At 45.4% G+C, this 19,741-nt stretch overlaps 1 protein-coding gene across 4 annotated transcripts in view; it reads right to left on the reverse strand.

Annotated features, from left to right (window-relative positions):
* Positions 1-19,741, reverse strand: part of hdac11 (histone deacetylase 11) — a 120,116-nt gene that overhangs the window by 38,693 nt on the left and 61,682 nt on the right. The gene's annotated exons all lie outside the window — the stretch shown is intronic.

Below are 19,741 nucleotides of genomic sequence, written 5' to 3' on the forward strand. Positions count from 1 at the left end.
CTATTTTGATTTAAAGAGCAAATAAGCCAGTTTTAACAGGTATTCACAAGACCACAGAAATAGGCCCATTGTGACTGCTCCACCATTCTAATCATGAGCTGGCACATCCACCTGCTCAACTCCTCTCCCAGCTTTCTCCCTGTTCTTGATGTCCTGACTATTCAAATACGTGTCAAGCTCTGCCTTAAATACACCCAGTGACCTTGCTTCCATAGCCACCTGTGGCAATATGTTCCATGGACTCATGACCCTCTAAATAAAGAAAATTTTCCACATCCATTTTAGATTGACACCCTTTTATGCTCTCATCCTAGAATCCCCTATCATCCTTGCCACATCTACTCTGTCCAGGCATTTCAGCTTTCAAAATGCCTCTATGAAGTCCCCCCCCACCCCCCCCCCCCAATCCTTCTATAATCCAATGTGTACATTCCAAGAGCTGAGAATCTTTCTTCATACATTAACCCTTTCATTCCTGGATTCATCCCACAAAATCTTCTCTGAACCTTCCCTAACGCCAGCATGTCTTTTCTCAAATAAGGCACCAAAATCTGTTCACAGTACTTCAAGTAAGGTCTCACCAGGGCTTGAAGAGGCCTCAACATCACATCCTAACTCTTATTTGCTATCACTCTGGAAATGAATGGCAACAATGCATTTGTCTTCTTCACCAGTGACTCAACCTGGAGGTCAACCTTTAGGGTATCCTGCACGAGGACTCCCAAGTCCTTTTGCACCTCAGAATTTTGAATTTTCTCCCTTTCTAAATAATGGTCTGCCCTTCTATTTCTTCCACCAGAATGGATGACCATATTTTTTCCAACATAGTATTTCATCTGCCACCTCTTTGCCCACACTCTTAATCTATCCAAGTCTCTCTGCAGCCATATGGTATTATTAGCACCACCTCCCCTACCATCCATTTTGGTATTATCTGCAAATGTAGAGACAAAGCCTTCTATGCCATAATCCAAATCATTTATATACAATGTAAAAAGAAGTGGCCCAATACCGACCCGTGCGGAACACCACTGGTAACCAGAATAGCATCCCTTTATTTCCATTCTGTTTCCTACTAACCAGCAAGTGCTTTAGCCATGCTAGTATCCTTGCTGTAATTCCATGGGCTCTCATCTTGTTTAGCAGCTGCAAATGTGACACTTTGTTGAAGGACTTTGGAAATCCAAATGCACAACATTCACTGCATCTCCCCGGTCTATCCTACTTGTGAACTCTTCAAAGAATTGCAATGTTTTTCAGGGATGATTTTCCTTTAAGGCCTATCTTTTCAAGCACCTCCAGGCATCCCATAACCTCATCCTGTGGTGGTACACCACTGGCCTACTGCGGGAGGCAACCTCTGTGTCTGCAGAAGACCATGGGGACAAGACGACACCTGGCCGGCTATCAATCAGCAGACCTGAATAGACCAAGCCCCACCCAGTCGGGTGTCAATCACCCTCTGGGATACAAGCCTGAGCAGGCCCTTCGAAGACATTCTGACTCTGTGGAAGTTTACATCAAATAAAGCCTGTTGTACAGTCTTTTGGTTTTGCATGTTTGCTTCTGACCGACACTGCACCACACATCCTTAACAATAGACACCAACAGCTTCCCAACCACCAGTAAAGCTAATAAGTCAATAGTATCCTTTCAGCTGCCTCACTCTCCTCTTAAATAGCAGAGTGACATTTGCAATTCTAACACCTTATTTTCCGTGTAGGCACTCTCCAGTCAGATGGGACTTAACATCAACTTCTCTGCTTTCTGCTAAACTGCTCGCTCTTTATTCCCCTCCCCCTTTCTAGTTTTCCAGTTCTCCCCCTCCACCCACCCATCCATCCCTCCTCTCCCTGATCATTGCTATCCCTTCTCCACTGACCATCTCCTGCCTCCCCCTCCCTCTATCCTTTTGTACGGACACCTGCTGACATTCTTCCATAGCTTCATGAAGGGCTCAAGCCCAAAACGTCAGTTACGTATATTTACCTCTGCTACATAAAGAACACGATTTGACCTGCTGAGTTTCTCCAGCATTTTGTTTTTTTACTTCAACCATTGTGTCTATAGATTTTCATGATTTACCTTTGCGAATCTCCTGTCCACTGGAACGATGCCAGAATAAATCAATTCCTGGAAGATCATTACCAATGCATCCACAATCTCTACAGCTAACCCCTTCAGAACCCGAGAGTGCATTCCATCCGGTCTGGAAGGCATATCTACCTTTAGACCTTTTAGCTTCTCCAGTACCTTCGCTCTTGTGATCTTTGACTGCACAGCATTCACTTCTCTTCCGAGATAGCCATGAGAGTTCAATATGCTACTAATTTCCTTCACAGTAAAGACTGATATTCACTCAGTTCCTCTGTCATCTCCTTGTCTCTCATTACAATTTCTCCAGTGCCATTTTTTTTAAAATTGGTCCTTGGTGTACTTTTGTCATTCTTTTCCTCTTTATATATTTAAAAAATGCTTTTAGTATCCTCCTTGATATCACTTGCTAACCTCCTTTCATAATTTGTCTTTTCTTTCCTAATAACCTTTTTAGTTGTCTTCTCCAAGTTTTTAAAAGTTTCCCAGTCCTCTGACTTCCTGCTAATTTGTGCTTCCTTGTCTGCCCCCTCTTTTGCTTTTACTTTGGCTTCGACTTCCCTCATCAGCCCCAATTTCCTCATTTTTCCATTCACAATTTTCTTTCTTTTTGATATGTGCCCGTCCTGAACTTTCCTCATTTTGCGCATAAACTCCAGCCATTGCTGATCTGCTATCTTCCCTGTGGAAAAAAAAAACTGGTCCCGGTGACCCACGGAGTACCTGGCTGAGTATTAAAAATCTGTGCTGACCATCTTAGCAATATATTCATGGATATCTTCAATGTCTCACTCCTGCAGGGCATGGCACCCATCTGTTTCAAACAGGCGCCAAACATGGCTATCAGCATGTAGCACTTACATCAACAGTGATGAAGTGCTCTGAATGGCTGGTGATGAAGCCGATCAGCTCCTGTGTGAGAGTGACATGGATCCGTTCCAGGTTTGCCTTTTGTAGTTTGGAAGATGCCATCTCACTGGCTCCACACAAGGCCCTAGAACACCTAGACAGTAAAGATGTATTCATCAGGATGCTCTTTATCGACTACAGTTTGGGATTTAACACCATCATCCCCTCAAAACTGTTCAGCATACTCCAGACCTGGGGCTCAACACCTCACTGAGTAATTGGATCCTGGATTTCCTCACCTCCCGATCATAATCATTGAGGATTGGTAAAGCATCTCTTTCACAGGGCTCTGTTCTTAGCCCCCTGCTCTACTTATTTAAAAACCTATGACTGTCTGGCTCAGTACGACAGTAACACCATCTACAAATTTGCCAACGCTCCACAGTAGTGGGTCATATAAAAAAAGGTGATGAGTCAGCGTACAGGATGGAGATTGAAAACTTGGCTGAATGGTGCACCAACAACAACCTTGAACTCAATGTCACCAAAACTAAGGAGCTGATTGTTGACTTCAGAAAGGGAAAGTAATCCAGTGATCACTGGAGGATCAGAGGTGGAGAGGGCGAGCTAATTTAAGTGTTTGGGAATCACCATCTTGGGAGGATCTTTCCTGGACTGAACTCACCAATGGCATCGTGAAGAAAACACGTCAGCACCTCCACTTCCTCAGGAGTTTGCAGAGGTTTGGTACTGATTTCTAGCAATGAGGACACCAATAAACCCGAGCACAAAGCCCTCCAAAAGGTAGTGGACACAGCCCAGGACATCACAGGCAAAACCCTCCCCACTAATGAGAACAACTACAGGGAACGCTACTGTCAGAGAGCAACAGCCATCATCACGGACCCACACCACCCAGCACATGCTCTGTTCTCGCTGCAGCCATCAGGAAAGAGGTATCGGTGCCACGAGACTCGCACCACCAGGTTCAGGAAGAGCTGCTACCCCTCCACCATCAACTCCTCAACAACAAACTCAATCAGGGACTTACTTAAGGACTCTTACTTGTGCACTTTATTGATTTTTCTTTTTGTTCTCTGTATTGAAGAGTGTGTTTACATTCTTGATCTGTTTACATTTCTTTACTTGCTTACATATACGCTGTGTACAGATTTTTTTGCACTACCAATAAGTGCCAATTTTGCCTCGCCCACAGAAAAAAAGAATCTCAGGGTTGTATGTGATGTCATATCTGTACTTTGACAATAAATCTGAAACCTGAGTGTGTTTTTCCAATTGACTTTAGCTAGTTCACATCTAACGTGACTAATTTCCTGGGCTCCACTGAAATACTGACACATCGGATTTCATCCTCTGCTTTTCAAATTTCAAAGTGAACTCGATCAGACTGTGATCACTGGCTCCTCTAGGTTCCTTTGCCTTTAAACTTCTCATCACCTCTGGTTCATTCCACAGCACCCCACCCAGGTATTCTTGCCTCATCCTCAGTGAACAGAATGTCGGAACAAAATCTGTGCTAAATAATCTGAGGGATCTTGACCAGTTTTCATTGATCAGGTTCAAAATCCATCTATTATGCTCACTTAGTGACAAGGAGGTAGAGGAGAACTCCCCCATAATCATTATCAATGCTTTTCAACTAGATTTTATAAAGCACTATCAAAATTATAAAAATCTCAAAGCATTTCACAGAAACATGCAAAAGGTGACAGCAAGCAACCACCACATGATGCAAGGGATAAGGGAGCAGCTAATCTTCAGCTTGGTCCAAGGTTGAGCAAGAGGAGGAATCATAAAGGAAGGTGGCAATGAAGAGGAGGAAAATGTTTTGAACGAAATTTCAGAAACGAGGCCGTACCTTCCAAAAGAGGAGCAAAGGGAAGGGAATGCAGATGAACTGGGGGTGGGATAGACAGGAAAGAGGAGGGGGGGGGAAGGGATGGGTGGAATTGTACAAGTTCTTTGAACAGTAACCCTTGAAACACTCACAAGTTGAACAGTATCCACAGGGAGAGAAATAGAGTCAGTATATCGGACAAGAACCCTTCAACGGAACGTTCTGGCATTTCATTTTGGGCATTGGGTGCTTGTGATATATGGAGTTTGAGTGCAGGAAAGGATGGCAGTCGGATAAGAATCTTACAAGGCATGTAGTGTTGCTGACTGATCAGAACAAAAACATAGGTCAGCTGGATCGGAGAAAAGCTGAGCCAAACTATACTGATCAATAAATGCAAATGCTCATCAGCCATTCAGATTTGTTTTAAATGATACAGCATGATAGAAGCCCCTTCTGGCCCATTAAACCCGTGCAGCCCAATTACATTCAATTAACCTACTGACCCCATACGTTTTGGAGGGTGAGAGGAAACTGAAGTACCCAGAGGAAACCCAAGCAGGTCACGGGGAGAACTTACAAACTTCCTTCAGGCAGCGCCAGATTCAAGGGAGGTTAACGTTTATTGGACATTAAGGGTTGCTATGGGAGAGGCCACAACAGAATAGTAAAGGTAGTAGAAGATCAGCCATGATCTTACCAAACTGCCTGAGGGGCCTTCCTACTCCTGTTTTTGAACACATTGTGAGGGGCAGGAATAGCCATATGTGATATTCCAGAGGTCTTTGTGATGAGAAGGATACATCACCCAAGTTTAGTTAGATTCTCTTGTCTAGGAATTGCTCTCTCTTCCGTTTAGCAACTCGACATAAACAAAGTGATGTGTGCATAACGATTACATAAGCAAGCTATGCTATTTATGCTATAATAAACTTCTTTCATAAATTTAACCCTGCTTGTGTTTACAACACAAAGTGCTGTTGCAAAGCAGTTTAGAGTACAGTAGTCATTAATCACATCCCACTGGAACAACATCTGAAAAATGCCAGGACAACAAGGGCACCTTTAGAATTTCCTGCATTTCATAATCTTCACTCCTGAAGCTGAAGTCAGCTAGGCCCCCGTGTATTCATTTAAAACAAACTGGATAGGATTTTATTTCCTTGCAAACCTTCTGTGATCATATCACTGTGGTTCGGCAGAATTTATTTTAAAGCCTTATTCATTTTGTAACCAGAAAGCCCTTCAACTAAACATCCCTATATTGTATCCGTGAGAAAATCGACCAGCCTAAAAGCAGATATCAAATGATTGTTTTTAAATACTAGTGATTCGGTGTTTTTGTGACACTTATAACTGTAAACATAAATTTACATATGGATTTTTAAAATCTTGTATAAAAATGTTAATTGTTGTTCAGTAGATATGTATACAATATTCATTCAAATTATATTTTATCATTTTACAATGCTGAAAGAAAATTTGACCAAGAGATTCAGGCACATTTATCACCTAACATTGGGTTTTAAAAGTGTTGGGATCAAAGGAAACAATGTCACAAGCTAACTTCTAAAGATTTATTACATAGTTTATGACAAATATATGTACATTTTTAATGCATTAAAGCCCAAGAGGAAATGTGGTCAAACCATAGTTCACTGGTGAAGTCCAAGACAGAGTGAGATCAAAGGAAAAGGTTGCTAAAGGTAAAGGTAAAAGTTAAACATTCCATTATTGCCACATAAAACTATATTTTAGAATGTACCCTACATGAAATTCTTTGACTTTGGTCTACTGTAAGGCAGACAAAGAGTCGCCACTTTGTCCAGTGCCCCCCCATAGAAACCAACAGCACCTGGTGCCCCTTGGAGGTCTCCCCTCCAAGTACTGACCAGTCCTATGCCTGGTTAGCTTTTGAGATCAAACAATCCCAGTCTATTAGGTGCTGAAAAGGACAGTATGCCTGAGAATTGGAAAAGAAAATCAAAATTCATTAAATGAGAACCCAAAATTATTATTAGGTATGTTGAATCATATAAATAATAGAGAACCAGAAACAGAACAACAGACTGTGGAAGTTTCTGCAAATACAGTAAAAAAGAAAAGATTGGCAGGTGCTAATGCAGGAACTTATTGCCTGAGACAAGGGCAATTGTATTGGAGAATGAAGAAATTAAACACATATTTTGTGCCTATCCTCATGAAACAAATGAAGAAAATCACAGAACAGATCTAAAGTGAATGCAGATGTTAAAGGAACTTCCAGCATTAATAATTGCAGCAAAAAGCTGCAAATATTGAAAATTCAAAACAAAAAATATTAGAAGCACTCAGAACGTTCCATTGAAGGGTTCTTGTCCTGATATACTGACTCTATTTCACTCCCTGTGGACACTGTTCAACTTGTGAGTGTTTTAGGGATTTCTGTTTTAGTTTACCTAAAAAAAAGTATTGGAGAAATTAAAAGGAACAAAGAAATCCACAGGAGCTGATGATCTGCATCCCAATAATTTAATAGAGGTAAATATGGAAACAGTGGATGCAAAGATTATCATCTTCCTGAATTTCATCCATTCTGAAAAGTAAAGTCAAGTTTATTGTCATCTGATTGTACAAGTACAATCCGATGAAAGTGTTTTCTGGTCCTCAGTGCAAAACATGCAGACACACAACCAGACATAATATACACATACACAGACAAACAATACAAATGCAGGACAAGTATTTTATCGATATAAATAAATATCATTTTGTACAAATTAGAGTCTCAGATTGTTAGTGAGCAGTTCCTTTGGTCGCTCAGCATTCTCATTGCCCATGGGAAGAAGCTGTTCCTCAGCCTGGCGGGGCTGGCTCTGATACTCCTGTATCTCTTCCCCAATAGGAGTAGCTGTGCAGGGTGGAAGGGGTCCTCAAAGATTTTGCATGCCCTCTTCAGACAACAATCCCAGAAGATCATGTTAATAGGGTGGGGTGAGGAAGGAGACTCCAGTGATCCTCTTTACCACTCTTCTGGCCCTATGGATTGACTTCCGATCCATTTCTCTGCAGCAACTGTACCACACTGTGATACAGTGGCCAGAACACTCTCGATAAAGCTCCTATTGAAGGTTGACATAATGGCGGTCAGTAGCCTTTCATGGTTCAGACTTCTCAGGAAGTGTAGTCATTGTTGCACCTTCCTGATAAGTGAGGAGATGTTGAGTGTCCATGATAGGTCACTAGTTAAGTGAACTCCAAGGAACTTGGTGCTCTCCACTCTCTACATCAGAGTCATTGATATGTAGTGGAGGGTGGTTGTTCCTGGTCCTCCTGAAGTCCATGGCCATTTCCTTCATCTTGTCCACATTCAGACTCAGGTTATTACTGTCGCATCATTTCATGAGATTTTCCACCTCTTCTCTGCAGTCCGATGCTGATATTGCTGATGAGGCCAACTACTGTCGTGTCACCTGCAAACTTGATGCCACTTTTGGATCTGGATCTGACAATGCACTCGTGAGTGAATAATATGAATAGCAGCGGACTGAGCACACACCCTTGAGGTGTGCCGGTGCTTAACATTCTGCTACTGACCCAAACAGACTGCAGTCTTTCTGTTGGGAAGCCCAGGATCCAATTATAGAGATGGGTGTCAAGTTCCAGCAAGGACAGCTTCTCCACCCGCCTCTGGGGAATGATCACATTAAATGCCAAGCTGAAATCAATGAACAGCAGCCTGGTGTAAGAGGCATCATTCTGCAGTGGGGTCAGGATGGATTGAAGCAACAAGGCTGTAGCATTTTCTGTGGAACAGTTTCTTCTGTAGGCGAATTGAAATGGGCCCATTATCCTTGGGAAGGTGCGCATTGATACATTCCATCATCGGACACTCGAAGCATTTCATAATGGTGGAGGTCAGTGCCACAGGGCAGTAATTATTGAGGCCTGTTATTGCCTGAAAGGTTCCAACTGATTAGGAAATGTAAAACCTAACAAAATAGATAAAGGAAAACCAGGATATTCGGACATTCAAAAGGCCCTTGGTAATATGCTGCAGAAGATTTTCAACAAAATGAGGGAGAATTACACTGGCACGGATCAACATTACTGAAGATGCTGTTAGTCAGCTGCCACAAAATTCACTGCTGAGGCCTAGTTGTTCAAAATTCTATTAATTATTTGTATGAGAGATACAAGGGTAATATATCCACATTTAATGCTCTGGTTACCAATCTTGTGTGGCAGCCAGAATGTGAGGAGGATGCAGAAAGGCTTCAAGGTGTTTTGGATAGGGTTAATGAAGGGCATACTGATGAAATATAATGTGAAAAGGTGGAATATTTATGGATCCATTACACCTGTCAATCGAAAATTCCCTTCCATCACATTCCCTCTCACCTGCCTGTAACTTTCTTTTTCAAAAATAAGTTATGGACAATACAAGACTGATAGCTGTTCCACACTTTACATTCTTAGTTTCGATCCTATTGAGTAAGGTATTCACAAGCTCTTATTTCTTTTTTTGGCTTGGTTTCGCGGACGAAGATTTATGGAGGGTAAAGTCCACGTCAGCTGCAGGCTCGTTTGTGGCTGACAAGTCCGATGCGGGACAGGCAGACATGGTTGCAGCGGTTGCAAGGGAAAATTGGTTGGTTGGGGTTGGGTGTTGGGTTTTTCCTCCTTTGTCTTTTGACAGTGAGGTGGGCTCTGCGGTCTTCTTCAAAGGAGGTTGCTGCCCGCCAAACTGTGAGGCGCCAAGATGCACGGTTTGAGGCGATATCAGCCCACTGGCGGTGGTCAATGTGGCAGGCACCAAGAGCTTTCTTTAGGCAGTCCTTGTACCTCTTCTTTGGTGCACCTCTGTCTCGGTGGCCAGTGGAGAGCTTGCCATATAACACTATCTTGGGAAGGCGATGGTCCTCCATTCTGGAGATGTGACCTACTCAGCGCAGTTTGATCTTCAGCAGCGTGGATTCAATGCTGTCGGCCTCTGCCATCTCGAGTACTTCGATGTTGGAGATGAAGTTGCTCCAATGAATGTTGAGGATGGAGCGGAGACAACGCTGGTGGAAGCGTTCTAGGAGCCGTAGGTTATGCCGGTAAAGGACCCATGATTCAGAGCCGAATTCTCATATAGTGTCAGTTAACACGTAAAGGAAATTATTTACAGTATAGGAGAAGTTGTTTTTGAAGAATTTTACATTTTGTCAGTCATCTCATCAGTGTACATTCCACTTTTAACATTAATGCCTTAGTACCCAGTCACTGCTCCTGAGGCACCTTTATTTCTTCCCTTTGTTCAAGGAATTCCCGTCGGTGTCAGCCCCTCAGAGCCCTGTCATGGGGGGAGGGGCTCTAAACTATACTCCTTCCCTTCAGCACCCTCACTTGGCTGCATCAAGCCTCAGCGCGTCCCTCAGCACATAGTCCTGCAGCCTGGAATGTCCCAGTCGGCAGCATTCACGCACCAACATCTCAATGTCCTGAAACACCACCAGGTTTCGGGCTGTCAAAAGGGTGTCCTTTACTGAGTTGATGGTCTTCCAGCAGTTCTGGATGTCGGACTCAGAGTGGGCCCCCAGAAACAGTCCATAAATCAGGAAGTCCTCTGTCACGCTGTCACTGGGGATGAACCATGACAGAGCCCCCTGAATCCCTCTCCACACCCTCTTTGCAAGTGGTGGGCAATGGTCTTCACCCTGCTGCAGTCACCCCGGGGACAGGAAGGATTTCACTGGCAGGGTCCCTCTAACTGTCAGCCAGGGCAAGTCCTGGTGCTTGTTAGTGAGCCGTGTCGATGAGGCATTCTGCCAGATGACTGGTCAGTCTGCCCCGGGAACCATTCCATCGGATCCTCCTCTCTCAGTATCTGCAGGACATTCTGTGCTAATGGCCCTGTTGTCAAAGGTGTTGTCCTGGAAGAACATTTCCATGAAGGATAGGTAGAGCTGCACCATCCAACTAGTGGGGTCAGGCCTATCCTTCACAACCCCTGGGACAGGTAGAACCTCAGCACGTAGTGGCACTTGGTGCCCTCATACCTTGGTTCCATGCACAGCTTGATGCAGCAACAAAAGAATGGCACAGGTCTGATCAGGATGGATCACCTGTCTCAGAGCAGACTTGACTCGATTGGTGATGGCCTTCAACAGGACCTTGTAGTCTACATTTAGCAGTGAAATTGGTCTCCAGTTCCTGATGTCCTCCTCCTCCTCACCCTTCTTTTTGTAGATGAGGGTGATGGTGCCCCTCTTCAAGGAGTCTGGCATGCTTCCTGCCAGAAGCATAGCATTGTATACTTCCATCAGGTCTGGGCCCACCCAATCCAGCAGAGCAGTGTACAACTCAGCTGGTAAGCCATCGCTTCCAGGGGGTCTTACCGACTCAAAAGAACGGATGGAGACTGTCAGCTCCCCAGTCATTGCCTGATCCAGACATTCCTTCTTGCTGTCCTCCAAAACTTCCGTGATGCAGAACAGGAAGTCTTGGGAGGTCATTTTGTTTGTAGCCTTAGTGTCATACAGGCTGGCGTAGAAGCATCTGCTGATCCTCTGGATGTCCTCCTGTGAGGATGTGACTGAGGCGTCCTCTTCCTTAAGGCCATGGATCACAGAGCTCCCTCTGTGAACCTTTTAGAAGAAGAAACATGAGCACATCTCATCCTGCTCCACTGTGCGGACTCTGGATCTGAAGTTGATCTTGGATGACTCTGAGGTGAATAGCAAGGCTTGCTGGCTCTTCACCTCTCAGAGTTCCTCTTCACGTCCACCCCTCTCAACTGCAGAAGGAGGAGTTTTTGTAGGTCAGTCTGGAGTTGGCTCAGCTCCCTCTGTCTCTGTCTTGCCAACTGGTGTATTCCTTCTTTAGCTCCTTTATGTTCTCTGGGGTTAGCATGTTCAGCTTCCACATCTGCCTGCCTGCGTTCTGGTCCTCCTGCAGGTGACAGGAAGTGTGAAGAAGGCAGTGGCCAGAGAAGAACACCGGGGTGACGTCGGTGTTTCTCACCGTGACTGTCCATCCAGGACAGTCTTGACCAGATGGGCTGCGGCTGTTCTCCACCTGCAGGGTGGCTGAAAGAGCTGTGCGTCCTTTACTGGCTCCATCAGGTGTCTGGAGGAGCTGTCTCGACTGATGTCGCCACGGTGCGAGCTGCTGGAAGATGGCCAGCCTCACACTCTGTACGGGCGAGGTGTACCCATAGGTCAGCCAGAGTGGGGTGTTACGGTACTTAAGGTACACCACGAGAAGACGCCACCCAACCATTTCCTTCACCTCTGTGACCAAGAAGTCCCTCCCCACGTTAAAATCCCCAGCCAAGACATGCGGCAATCATCATTTCCACCCCACCCACCCTGGACCACACAGACAACCCGTGGGGGCACCATCGCGACCACCTCTGAAACCTTTGGAGCTGTGGAAACCTGCACTCTTGTAAAAACATGACATCAATTTTAATTTTACTTAAATATTACAAAGCATTTACACATCGCATTGTTCGCTTAACACTACGCACGTTAAGGGTACCAAATTTGATGTTCATTTTCATTTTGGTTCTTTGAGTCTACAGTCTGTACCCTTTTTTAAAATATCATTATTGTCCGTCAGTTTGAGCCCACATGCCCATCACTTGGGTGAACTTCAGTACCAACTGTGGGCTCAGGGACAAGGTGTGTCCCTGCTCTTCTGGGAGTCGAGTCTCCTCGGGTCCCGCTGGTGGTGTCTCCAGGGGGTGGTCTGGCTGTACTCCTGCACCTCCATTCCTTGGGTCATTGGTGCTTTCCCATGGCTGGGGGGAGGGGGGGGCTACAGCGTTTGTGTGCTCCCGATATCCCAGGCCATGGGGCCGTCAGCCTCTATTTTGCTCATGGTCTCCCGGGCCTGGGGGTCACTGCTTGGTTCTGATCTGCCCTCTTTTTTCTCCTCTCTCTTCGTCAGTTTCCTTTGTTGGCGCCCCACGCGCGTGCTGGCTTCCTCCTCTGATGCTGAGAGGCTGCTGGCTTCCGCTTGCGCCTTTGTCCGGTTCGTTGTTGCTTTTGCTAGTTTCCACCTCGACGGGTCTTGCTCCTTTTTCCCGCCACCTGCCATTCCCCCTCCACAGCTCTCTCCTCCATCATGTCTGCCTCCTCCGGAGGGGACGCCACACTGTGCCTGGGGGGGGGTCTCAGCTCCTCCTCTGCTCTCAGTCTCTGGCACCACACTCTCTGAGACTCTGTGAGCCTCATTCCCTGCTGCAGTTTCAGGGGTAATTACTTCATTGGGAGGAGTGGAATTGGCCCCTTGCTGCTTGTTCATACGCGGTGACCCATTTTGGACAGGACGTGTAGCAGTGCCCTGCCTCACCACACAGGTTGCAGCACTGGCTTTCTCCACAGTCCTTGGTCTGGTGGCCCTCTTCTTCACATTTTCTACACGTGACCACACTGCATTGAAGCCACACATGTCCTGATGCAGTTTCTGCACAGACTAGGTAGCCACGGTTCCCACCAACGGGGGGGGGGGGGTGGTGGATGATGGCCCCTTGGCCGTCATCCCTTAGCTTGACCTTTACTTGGTGCTTGCTGGTCCAAATTCCAAAGGCATCCTGGACATCCACACAGGTCCCTGTGCCCTCGATATAATGCCCAAGGTAGGTGAGGACGTCCTCTGCTGGCATGTGCAGGTTGAACGTGTGCACCGTTATCACCTACTCCTTCTGTGTCAGGAGGGTGAAGAGAGGCTGCACTCTGAACAGCGAGAGTGGGGCCACGTTCCCCTTCTCCTGGAATGCCCGAAGCAGTCTTTGCCATCTTGACGCTGCCTTGAACAGTCAAGGTGACTGTTGCCTACGATATCCTGGAAGCAGTAGATATCTTTTGCCTCGAATTTCAGGCACTCCATCAGGCCCCGTAAAAATGGCGACCCCTTTACTGTCACCCTGATGGTGTTGCGTACTCTGAGCACTGCTGATGAAGGGTTTACTGAAGCAGCCATCCTTGTCTTAACTGGAGGAGGCGGGCTTACAGCTGCAGAGGGTGTCAGATCAGCCTTCCAATCCGCACGGATTCACCCTCGCCAGCAGGCTGGTTCTCGCCACACGAAATCTTCTTCTCAGACTTCCTTCTCCATCTCTGTCATCCTTCTCGCCGCCGCCACCGTTGTTGTTGTCTTCTTCGCCACTGTTGGCATAGCTCTCACTTCTCCCAGATCAAGTTGATCTGCTTGGATAAGAACAGGTACTACACTTGATCTTAGCCAAAAGGCCTGCAACATATTCTCATACCACTCAACACTTCTGAATTATTTTTCAGTGTATCTACTTTAAGAATAGGTTAGTTACTATAGCACCACCTCCTTAAGGATGTACAAGAAAACCAGAGCACCCAGAATCATAGCGAGAACATACACACTTCACACATGCAACACACGAGTTCAGGATTGTACCAGGTTTCCGGAGCCGTATGGCATCACCACTGTACCATTCACTGAAAGTTTGTGGTAAGGTAGCCCTTATTGCAAGGGGTTATATTAGCCATTGGTGAGACCACCTCTGAAATCTCATGTCTCTACCTCATGAAGACCATCCATGTAATAGAGGGAATTAAATGAAGGTTCATCAGAATTATCTGAAATGTGGTGTTAGTTGTATTAAGAAAAATTAAGACAACAGGACCTTTACTCTTCAGAGTTCAGAAGGACAGAATAAAAACATTTACCATGGGCTAGAATCAAGAGAGCCCACTCTCTAAATAAGGGACAGCTTAATAAGGATTAAGACGAGAGAAACTTCTTTAGTAGATGGTGCAAATCTTTTGAATTCTCTATCCAATAGGTTCAGCCACTGATGCAATTTCTTCTTGTTAAGGGAAACCAGGAATATGGATATTTGTACAGGAAAGTGGGGCCATGGTAAAGTATTAGCCGCGATCTAACTGAATGACAGACTAGGTGCAAGGAGCTAAATGACAACTCCTGCTTCAATTTCTTCCATTCACTCTGATGAAGGAGTCAAAAATATTTTCTGGTGACTTATTCAACAAGTGTGTATAAAATGTGACCACAGGATGGAGCTATAACATAACAAACAAATTGGTGAATTAGACATTTAATGTGAATTGATCTATTAAATATTTTGTCACTCTCAAGGAACAAATATGTTCATTCCCAAAGTGCGACTTCAGTCACCTAACTAGGTAGATTTTAGATTGCAAGTCTTTATTACTATATGGCTATTTTAATAATTCTTTGAACATGTAATGAATATGAAATGTGTCAAATATCCCAATACCTGAACTGGTAGTCATATGCAGTGCCCTCCATAATGTTTGGGACAAAGACGCTTTTTAATTTACCTTTGTTCTCCACACTTCTAAGTTTGTTATCAAACAACGCACATGTAATTAAAGTGCACATTCCAGATTTTATTCAAGGTTATTTGTATACATTTTGGTTTGACCATGTAGAAATTACAGCACTTTTTATACATAGTCCCCTCATTTCTGGGCATCAAAATGTTTGAGACATTTGGCTTCACAGGTGTTTGTCAGTACTCAGGTATGTTTCATTGCTTCATTGGTGCAGGTATAAGAGAGCTAGGCTTGTTTCTCAGGTTTTGATCACCTTTGGAGTCTGTAGTTGCCATTTTTCGACACGAGGACCAAAGTTTTGCCAATGAAAGTCAAAGAGGCCATTATGAGACTGAAAAAACAAGAATAAGACAGTGAGAAGCATTAAGAAGAAAGAGAATTCTGGTGAGCAGAGGGACTGGTCTTCCAAGGAAGATCTCCACTGCTGATGACGGAAGAATACTCATCGTAACGAAGAAAAATCCCCAAACATATGTCTGAGACATCGGAAACACTCTTCAGAAGGCAGGTGTAGATGTATCAATGACTACTGTCTGCAGAAGACTTCATGAACAGAAATACAGTGGCTATACTACATGATGCCAACCACTAGTTAGCCACAGAAAGGATGGCCATATTACAGTATACCAAGTATTTAAAAGAGCTTGCAAAATTCTGGAAAATGGTCTTCTGGACAGGTGAGACCAAGATTAACCTGTATCAGACTGATGGTGAGAGCAAAGTGTGGAGGTGTAAAGAACTGCCCAAGATCCAAAGCATATCACCTTTGCCATGGTTTGCATTCTTTTTCCTGGAGACGAGGCTGTAAAAAAACCTATATAAAAATGTATATATTGTCTGTAAACAAATAAAGAAATGTAAACAACTGACTGTGCAATATTGAGAGAAAATAAAACAAACAATAGAGTGTATAAGAGTCCTGAATGAGTTTGTTGTTGAGGAGTCTGATAGTGGAGGGGTAGCAGCTGTTCCCGAACCTGGCGGCGTGAGTCTTGTGGCACGATACCTCTTTCCTGATGGCAGAAGCAAGAATAGAGCATGTGTTGGATGGTGTGGATCCTTGATATTGTTGCTGCTCTCTGACAGCTATGTTCCCCATAAATATTTTTGATGATGGGGAGATTTTGCCTGTGATGTCCTGGGTTGTGTCCACTACCTATCGCAGGGCTTTACGCCCAGGCGTATTGGTGTCCCCATATCAGACTGTGCATCGGTCAATACCATTTTCACTACATATCTGTAGAAATTTTCCAGGGTTTCTGATGTCAGTACAAACCTCCACGAACTCCTGAAGAAGTAGAGGCGCTGGCGTGCTTTCTTCACGATGTCATTAGTGTGTTGGGTCCAGGAAAGATCCTCCAAGACAGTAAGACCCAAGAATTTAAACTTGCTCATCCTCTCCACCTCTGATCCCACAATGATTACTGGATCATACATATCTGGTTTCCTTTCCTGAAGTCAACAGTCAGCTCCTTAATTTTAGTGACAGAGTGCGAGGTTGTTGTGGTTGCACCATTCAGCCCAGTCTTCCATCTCCCTCCTGACTGCTGATTCATCGTTCCTCTTTATACAACCGACCACTGTAGTATCATCAGGGTACTTGCAGATGGTGTTATTGTTGTAGTACCAAGCCACACAGACATAGGTGCAAAGCGAAGAATCCAGCCCTGTGGTGCTCCAGTACTGATGGAGATATAATCAATACACTACCACACAGTACTCCGTGTCTTCTTCCTCAAAAGACTATAAATTCAAAAGATCAGCATTTCAGAACTCAATGATGTGGCTTGGATAAATGGTGTTTTGAATACTCCCTTAAAATTGCAGCAGTTGTAAACAAAGGTACACTGTTATGTGCATTGATTTGATACAGCAGAAGCAAATGGGAATCAAAGCGGATGAATAGGCAACTTTCCAGAAGAATTTAATTAATCACTATTATGGAGCAAAGATATCCACAACAATTTTTTGGTCAGGCCTTAGATATAATCCCTTACTGTCACAGCTGCTCTTTCATTGCTTTTTAACCACGTTGTGTGCAATGCACGGTCAGCACCTAGATAATGCTTGAAAATAAGGATATAGTTGGTTGATAAATATCATCAAGGTTTACATCTAGGCCTTAAGAATATCATACGATGCAGAAGTGGATACAGCTGACTGAATCATACTGGGAAAATCCCAGTAAGCTTTGTCTGGAATGGGAAAATTTTGACACCTATTGTCATTCCCTACCCCTCAACCCTCCCCCCCCCCCACCCCATCCCTTTCCTGTCAATGTTATTAACAAAATATCAACTATCATGCAATAACTGCGTTTATTCTTTTAAAAACTTAAAAAGATACTTATCAAAGCAGTAATGCTTGGCTAACAAAAAAAAACATGCAACATAAATAAAACCAATTAAGCAGTTCTACATTCACTGCTCTAAATGAAGATTAAAGAAGTTATAAATTTACAGTTTTACATTACGTTTTTCATACTTTATTATACAACCAGCCTACTGCAGGGGGCAACCACTATGTCAGCAGGTAGGCAACCTGGGAGGCTGTCAATCACTGGCTCGTATAAAGACTCGAGCTGGACCCTTCAGGGACAGTCAACAGTACACTGAGACTGGTGTGTACAAGTTTAAGCTAATTTAAGCCTGTTTTACAGTCTGTGGACTTTGCATCAGAATTATTCGCAAACCAGCGCTCACAATTTAATTAGCTTAAAAATAAAAGGACCATGGAGACGTTCCTCACCATCGAGAGGCTGGCTATGGACTCTCAACACCCAGACGCTCTAGCATACTTTGAGATCTGGAAGCATGTGATTGAGGCGATCATCCACACACAGGCCGAGGTCATCAGCACTAACCAGAAGAAATTCATGGTATTACATACAAAGCTGGGCCCACACACTTTCCAGGCTATCTGAGATTCCACAGATTTCAAATCAGCGCTGGTGGTCCTAGAGGACATGTACCAGCCCCCGACAAACATTCTCTACACCCGGTACCAGCTCAGCATCAGGTTACAGCAGCCAGGTGAGACAGCAGATGCTTACCTGGGGCACTGCGAGAACTAGCACGTCCATGCATGATCGAAGCTGGGGTGACTGCTGGGAAGGTGGAGCGACACATCCGAAATGCCTGCGTGTGAGGGTTGCGGATGAAGGGAACTCGACAGAGACTGTTGGAGGAGAATAATGCTTCCCTTACTAGGATTATGGAGGTGGTCGACTCCCTAGAAGCTGCAGTTCACTATGTAGAGGCCTTCGATGCTCACCTCCCCCAACTTCCAGCCTGGTCGACACCGACGACAGCAGTCACTGAGGAGCCCCACGTGGAAAAGAATCACCGCCACCGACGCAATCCACCACTGAAAGTTCTGTTGGTTCTGGTGTGGGTCGTGGTGTGGATTGGACAGGCGCTCCTGAAAAAACTGCCCTGTGAGGAACTCTCACTGTTCCTGATGCAGCAAGAAAGACCACTTTGCTAAGGTGTACTTCTTCAAACTCACTGGGAGCGCTGCGGTCCTTCGCGACCAACCGAGAGCCCCTTCCAATGCTCTGGACACCCCACATGTGGATGCTGGGCAGCGCCATTACTCCGCCCACCAATTTCCACGCGCACCAAACACATCACTTCCAGCCTGGCCATCCAACCACACCGCCATCATGTGCTCACCATGGGCACTGCCACCTTCCATCGTCCAACTTCTGTCCACACTAGTGACACCACTTCTGCCCATACCGCCGATGTCACTTCTGAATCACTTCCAGCTGTGTCGCCCGACCAGGCCAATGCCATGTGCGTGTCCTGGGCGCTGCCATCCTGGGCCAGCCAACCTCCAAACACCCCAACTCACCAACCAGACGACCTGGTCAACACACGTGCATGCAAAACCACGCACTCACCGCACCCCACGCTCCTAAAGCACCCAGTGGCCGCTACTCGGCATAACCGTCAGGGAGCAGTGACTTGGACCCTAAGGCCCGCATCAGGCAGGACATGGCCAATGCCACGATAACTGCTGTGGATGAGACCACCCCATTCCAGGTACAGCGTGATGTCTCTGATATTGCCCTTGCTGCCATTCTCAATCAAAGGGGTCTTTTTCTCCAGGACCCTCCACGGTTCAGAGCTCGGACACTCTGTCTTCGAAAAGAAGGTCCAGGCGATCGTGTAAGCAGTCCGCCACTGGCGCCACTACCTGGCAGGCAGAAGGTTCACCCTTCTCACAGACCAGTGCATAGTGGCATTCATGTTCAGCACCATCCACAAAGGCAAAATCAAAAACAACAAGATCTGGTGCTGTTGAGCTGGCCACTTTCAGCTACGACATCCAGTATAGGCTGGAGAAACTCAAAGACTCCCCTGCGCCAGTGCGCAGTCTGGATAGCTTCACGACACCCTTTGCCACCCAAGTGTCACGCACCTGTACCATTTCATTAAGTCCCGGAACCTCCCCTTCACCGTCCAAGAGGTCTGGACCATGACTGAGTCCTGCAAGGTCTGTGCAGAGTGCAAACCACGTTTCTTCTCCCCGCCACAGGCCCATGCAGTGAAGGCCACTTGGCCCTTTGAGCGACACAGCATCAACTTCAATGGATCACTGCCTTCCACGA

The sequence above is a fragment of the Narcine bancroftii genome, chromosome 5 (genome assembly GCF_036971445.1).
Source record: "Narcine bancroftii isolate sNarBan1 chromosome 5, sNarBan1.hap1, whole genome shotgun sequence".
Lineage (NCBI taxonomy): Eukaryota > Metazoa > Chordata > Chondrichthyes > Torpediniformes > Narcinidae > Narcine > Narcine bancroftii.